Source organism: Lycium ferocissimum, chromosome 1 (genome assembly GCF_029784015.1).
Source record: "Lycium ferocissimum isolate CSIRO_LF1 chromosome 1, AGI_CSIRO_Lferr_CH_V1, whole genome shotgun sequence".
NCBI classification, from domain to species: Eukaryota; Viridiplantae; Streptophyta; class Magnoliopsida; order Solanales; family Solanaceae; genus Lycium; species Lycium ferocissimum.
The window spans coordinates 22425634-22431633 of record NC_081342.1 but is presented as its reverse complement, the minus strand read 5'-3'; the positions used below and the strand labels follow the sequence as shown (position 1 = coordinate 22431633).

General features: G+C 33.9%; 1 long non-coding RNA gene across 1 annotated transcript; it reads right to left on the bottom strand.

The window, feature by feature from the left end:
* Positions 1 to 680: 680 nt before the first annotated feature.
* Positions 681 to 4508, bottom strand: LOC132029451 (uncharacterized). Its single transcript, XR_009407819.1, has 2 exons — positions 4321 to 4508; positions 681 to 866 (listed from the first exon to the last, which is right to left on the bottom strand). It is a non-coding gene; the product is annotated as an uncharacterized LOC132029451 (long non-coding RNA).
* Positions 4509 to 6000: the final 1492 nt, after the last annotated feature.

The window sequence follows — 6000 nt, the reverse complement described above, 5'->3', positions numbered from 1 at the left end:
GGTTATTAAATCTATAAACCAAACCAAACCAATAAAAGTCGGATTTTTCGATATCAATTTTTCTCGGGTTTTTCGGATTTTTTCGGGTTTCTCGGGTTTTTCATAGTATCTAATGAAAAGCACAGAGCAGTGCTTCTAAAAAAGAGTTCTAGTACAAAATATCAACATATAAGATGGAGGCAGAACACTATTTGAAGTTTTAACTTTATAATATAACTAAAATGTCAAATAGCCATAATGGAACCAGATGCTCTGCCAATTGACTTGATCACACATAAACAAAAACTAATATAGTTTCTTCCATAAAATTAAGCAACTACAGCTTTAGACAAAATGGGATGTCAGATGTCGCAAAAACAAAAATCCACCTTAGAGTTTGAGTATACTCTAAACCATCTAGACTATTACAACTGAAGTTGTTTCAACTCTCAATTAAACTCAAGCAACATAATGTTGGAAGCAATCTTCATATCTGGTTCTATTTCCCCATCTGCAAAATAAAAAGTGAAGTCAGATGTAGTTCTAGAGGAGGTATAAAGGTTTCCAAAGGAGCTTATAACGATCTTGGTTTATTTACTCATTTCTTATGATTATACTTAAATGATCAGCCTCTCTTGCATAAACTAAAGCAATGTAAATATGCAGAAATTTAATTTAGCTTTTACCAACTGAAATAATATAGGAGAATAAGTGCCAGCCAATTCATAACTATCAAAGAAAATGAGCTGTACAAAACAACTTTTTGTAGAAGAAGCCTGTAACTTTTGTAAAAGAATAGTGTAATCAATTAACATACCAATTCTCACACAGATAGTGCATCGTGAACGAAACTGGCTAATCAATGCTCAAAGGTGAGTCTCGATACTCTGCAAGAAAAAAGAATAAATTAATATATTGGATAAATAATATAAAAATATAACCAGATTCTAAAAAACTGAATATATGTTCAAGTGGAAATGATATGAGATTGGAGGACTGGTGTTGTACTTGCAGGCTACAAGTACATTTGGAAAACAGTTTGCAGACTTGTTTGGTTTGTTGATGATGGTTGTCTATGTACCTTGGTGGTGCATGTATAACTGCAGCAACTGGTTCATTGATCCTCTCACAGGAAATGATATAGAATCAGTTTTTCTGGTGCAGTTCATGATGGAAGCTGGTGGTTTGAAGTGGAAAAGGGATTATCATCATACTCAAGTCCTTTTGGAGGAGAGTATGGTGATATTGATTTCTACTAATCTTGTTTTTTGTTTTGCAGGTTCCAAAAAGACTAACAGCACAGTATGACAAGTACTGATGTTTGTGTCACTGATCTTGTTTACGAAATGACAAGATCAGTAGTTGAGATTGAGATCTGTAGTTGAACTGGCAGTTGAGTACTGAATGTTCTCGGCGTTTTGTGCCGATCTAAATTATTTTTGTCTGTTATGTTAATTGGTTTATTGAACATAAAGATGTAGTTTTCCAAGAATGAATAGAACATCTAAAGGACCTATGCTTTAATACAAGTCCCCTGTCAGTGGATAATAGATTGAACAGAGATTATGGTTGTAAATAAAGGACCAAAATGCTCCAAAGGAAAGATGCCGGACAAGCCGGAATGCGAGAAAAGTATGTTCCTAGCTATATTGAAATATAAAGGGCGACCAAAAAGCGATTAATGTCTGCGGCTTATATAACTTGGAGAAGTTTCGTAGCACTTTAATAACAAAGACGAAAAAAAACGAATCACAAACACACTAAGGCCAACCAAGTCAAGAAAAAAGATTCAAAGATTATAACAAAAATTAACCATAAACTGTTCTACTTTGATATACGAAGATGATAGCATTATCTATTACACGATATTCTTAAATCGACAAATAAAGGAAAAAAAGAGGCTTCGAAGAAATGATTAAACATTTACAAAACCTGCTTGACCATCCTAATGCATTTCGGTCCCTTTTCTAAGTGTAATTACCTTTTATTAATAGGATCGGGAAAAGGAGAAAACAAAAAAAGAAAATTTTGCGGCTTCCAGATCATGTAACAGTGGAAAGAAATGAAAACGAACATTGAGGGCGATCATGAAAAGGAATAGTATCATACAAGCTCTAAATAAACATCCAAAGTAAAACTACAGATAATAACTAGGCGCTAATAAAATATGATACTAGTTCCTTGCCCTGTCTTCTAAGAAAATTAAATACTCATAAACTATTTCCAAGATTTTAGACACTGAAATGCTATATATTAAATTGTGCTTAGTCTTCACTATGTCAGTATTTTGTACTAAGCAATGCCAAGTTACAGAATAAACAATAAACCAATTAACAATACCTTCATCAACTTGCTCAATGTTACGACTTCTTCTAAACTCGTGTGAAAATTGTATTCTTTAGAAGGTAATCGTAGCCATTGTTGAGTACAAATTAGAGCTTCTCTTGTTTTTGGCAATAAAGAACTCCGGTAAGAATCAAGAATTCGACCACACATGTACTAAATGCCGACTCGGATGCAACGGTAGAAATAGGAATAGAAAGAACATCTCTCTCGCAATTTTTGAAACAACTGGATATTTACTAGACGAAACTTTCCACCAAGACAAGATATCAAAATCTTTATTCTTCACCACATCATCCATCAAGTATATCTGAAGATCAGATTTTTTGGAAATATTTCCCTCGTCTGCCAAATGTTTCTCCCACTCAGATTCCAACAAATCATCGGTTTCACTCATGCTAGTATCACCTCCAATATTGTCATTAGAAGAAGATCAACGACGAGTTCTTTGTAAGAATCATCCAAACGCGTTAAAACACTTGCCACATCTTCCGACTTTAATCTTCCCAACAAAGGACCATATGCTTTGGAAAGAGTGAAGTTTACATACTTCATCTTATATCTGGGTTCTAACACAATAGCAACAAGCAATAACATATTCATATTCTCAAAATTTCCCCAATACTTCTCAAATTTACTTTTCATGATGTCTGTCATATCAACCAAAATAAGATCTTCGCATGTAGAATACTTTTTAATAGAACTTCGAAGAGTAAAAAATTCACGGAAGAAACAGTTCGAAGTAACATACAAAGTTCCTGAAAATTTTAAAGTGGTCTGGTAGAAAAGATCAAGAAACTTGACAAAAGCTCTCACATTCTTCCAGTCATTTGCTGATGGATTTCCTCTTAATGCACTTATTTCTCGACAATACTTTTGGTATTTATGGTCATCCAGATACATTCTTGTAAAGGCTTTTTCAAATTTTATAAACAGTATCTAACATTGTATATGTTGAGTTCCATCTAGTTTCAACATCAGGACTCACAAGACCATGAGTGTCTATCTTAGTTTTTTCAACAAATGACTTAAAAGAAGCAAACCTTGAAGGAGAATATCTAACATATTTCACCGCATTCCTTACACAAGAAATGGGTTCAATTTGTTCTTTTACAAACAAGTTCAATATATGAGCACTACACCTAACATGTAAAAATTCATTTTCAAGTATTACCCCGTTCCAATCATCCATCAGCACCTTCAAATGCTTAATGGCAGCATCATTGCAGTCGCATTGTCTAAAGTTACTGTAAACAGATTATCAACGCCCCAACCCAATAAGCATTCCTCAATTCCCTTAGCAATAGTCTCGCCTTTGTGATCTGGTGTTGGAAAAAAGTTCAGAATTTTCTTTTGTAAATTCCATCGGTCATCAATCCAATGTGCGGTGACAACCATATAACTCAAATTTTGGAGTGATGTCCACGTGTCACTAGTAAGGCAAATACGTTGGTCCTTGATAAGATATTTAACCTTATCTTTCTCTTCTTGATAAATCCTCAAGCAATGCCTTGCAACAAAGAATAACACGAGAAGGTAGTTCAAAATTTGGTAAGGCTTTAGTCATCAATTTCCTAAAGCCTTCTCCCTCTACAACTCTAAATGGCTGCTCATCAATAATTACAAATTCAGCAATGGCCCTCCTAATTTCATCCGCATTATACACTACCCTTTCATTAGAACCCGAAAGACCTTCTGTCCACCCTTCTTTAATAGGTTTTAATGTTGTTTGTCTCTTATCAACGATTCTAAAGGGAGATTTGTTACATTTAACAGTTAGATGTGACCATAATGTAGTAGTCCCATTCTTGCTTTCGGCAGCAAACGTTTTTGGAGAGAAATTGCATTTCGCCCTAATTTTACCTCCTTTAGCTTTAAATTTGGAGAAGTGATCCCAAATCTCGAAGTCTCTCTCTACAACTCCCGGTTTAGAAGGTTCTTTAGGAGTTGCTCTTTTTTGCTTTTTAGGAGGAGTGCGTCGATGAGGAATGTTCTTACCTTGTTGTTGTTGAGATTCTGTTGGCATAATCGGAGGATTGTTGTCAACCACTAGCGATTTAGTTCCAGAAGTTGTAGCTTCCATCGCGAAAGACAATTTCTGTATATAATAAAAAAGTTGTAATTTGTAATAAATCAACAAATTGATAGCAATATAAATAAATTTGTAAAACCTTAAAGCTAATTAGGAAAAACAAAAGGCTTACAATGTAAAGTTGAGTCTTGTAGCCGTAGGGTTGCTGATTTGAGAGGAAAGCAAAAGAGGGAAGATTGTGTTGAGAGAGGGAAGAGAAAGGGAAAGGAAGTCAGGTTTGTGAAGGAGGAGCATAGACTTGAATCAGTATGCAGATGGAGAGTTTGTGTGGTGTAATGGTGTAATGGTTTTTTGTGAAATGAGAAAGGGATCTGATTTTGGGAGAAGAGGTATGTAGCCGAATAGGGTTTTCTAATTACATTTGCATTACATAACATGTTTTGGACTTCTGCTGTTCATTTCCTTCTGGGCCCTTTTTGTATATTATTTAGATGGGCTTCTTAAGTCCAAATCTAAATGTAAAAAAGAAAACAAAAATTATGAAAAATTTTAAGAAAATATTTATAAATTACATTTTAATAAATATTTTTATGTATAAAATTATTTAAAATAGTATATGTATAATCGGGTCGGTTTGGTTTCGGTTTGATTTTTTTTAGTTAAAACCAAACTGACCCTATTATGATCGGGTTCTTTTTTCCCAAAACCAAATCAAATCAAATTAAACCACTAGTCGGATTTTTTTTCCGGTTTGATTTGACTTGTCGGTTTGGTGCAGTTTACCGGTTTGCCCTGTACAGCCCTAGCCTCAGCACTAAACCAAAACAAAATTGTCTTCCATCTTCCATGTCCAGTAGTATATTTGCTTTTCTCCATACAATGTTCGAAGTAACTGTAGAATCAATATAGAGGTGATAAATTAAGCAACAGTTAACCTAACCAACTACATGCAATTGAACAACTATTTAATTTTGTATTGAAGAGATAATAGTGAATATTTGAAAAATAGTACTACGATTGAACGTCTGAGAGAAGGCAACTTCAAATTTAAAAATCTTTTTAAATTTTACTGTTTGAACATATTGCACAAAGTCTTTAAGTATTTCACAAATCTACAAAATTTTGTTAAGGCAGGTTATGTTGCGCTGTAGCTCAAATCAAGCAATAGACTTTGTAAGAGTGTCAGAAAAGTCATGTTTCTTGATAATCTAGGCAAGGATATATATGATAAACAACTCTTGTCCACAACTTCACATTTCAGAGTACATTATAAAGCTTGTATATCAAACCTCAAGTCCTATTTGTAGGGATAAGGAAAGAAAGCTAATGAATAAATAGGTATGTAGAAGTTCCAACTAAGAAATATACAATACATCAATGCAGATTAAACATGTTCCATATATACTAATCATAACAATGAATCGTACCTAGATGTGAAGTAGATTGTTTAGGCAACTCATCAAACACTAACAAACATAAATCCAAACTCTGTTTGAGAAATGCATTAAACGCATGCTGGCTATTTGATCACACTATGTCTTGAAACATAACCAGCAAGAACTTATAGGGAATTGATCAATATGTTGCAGATTATCTAGCTTATAGAAAGCTGAAATTGGAATGGAATGGGACATGTTGCTTACTGT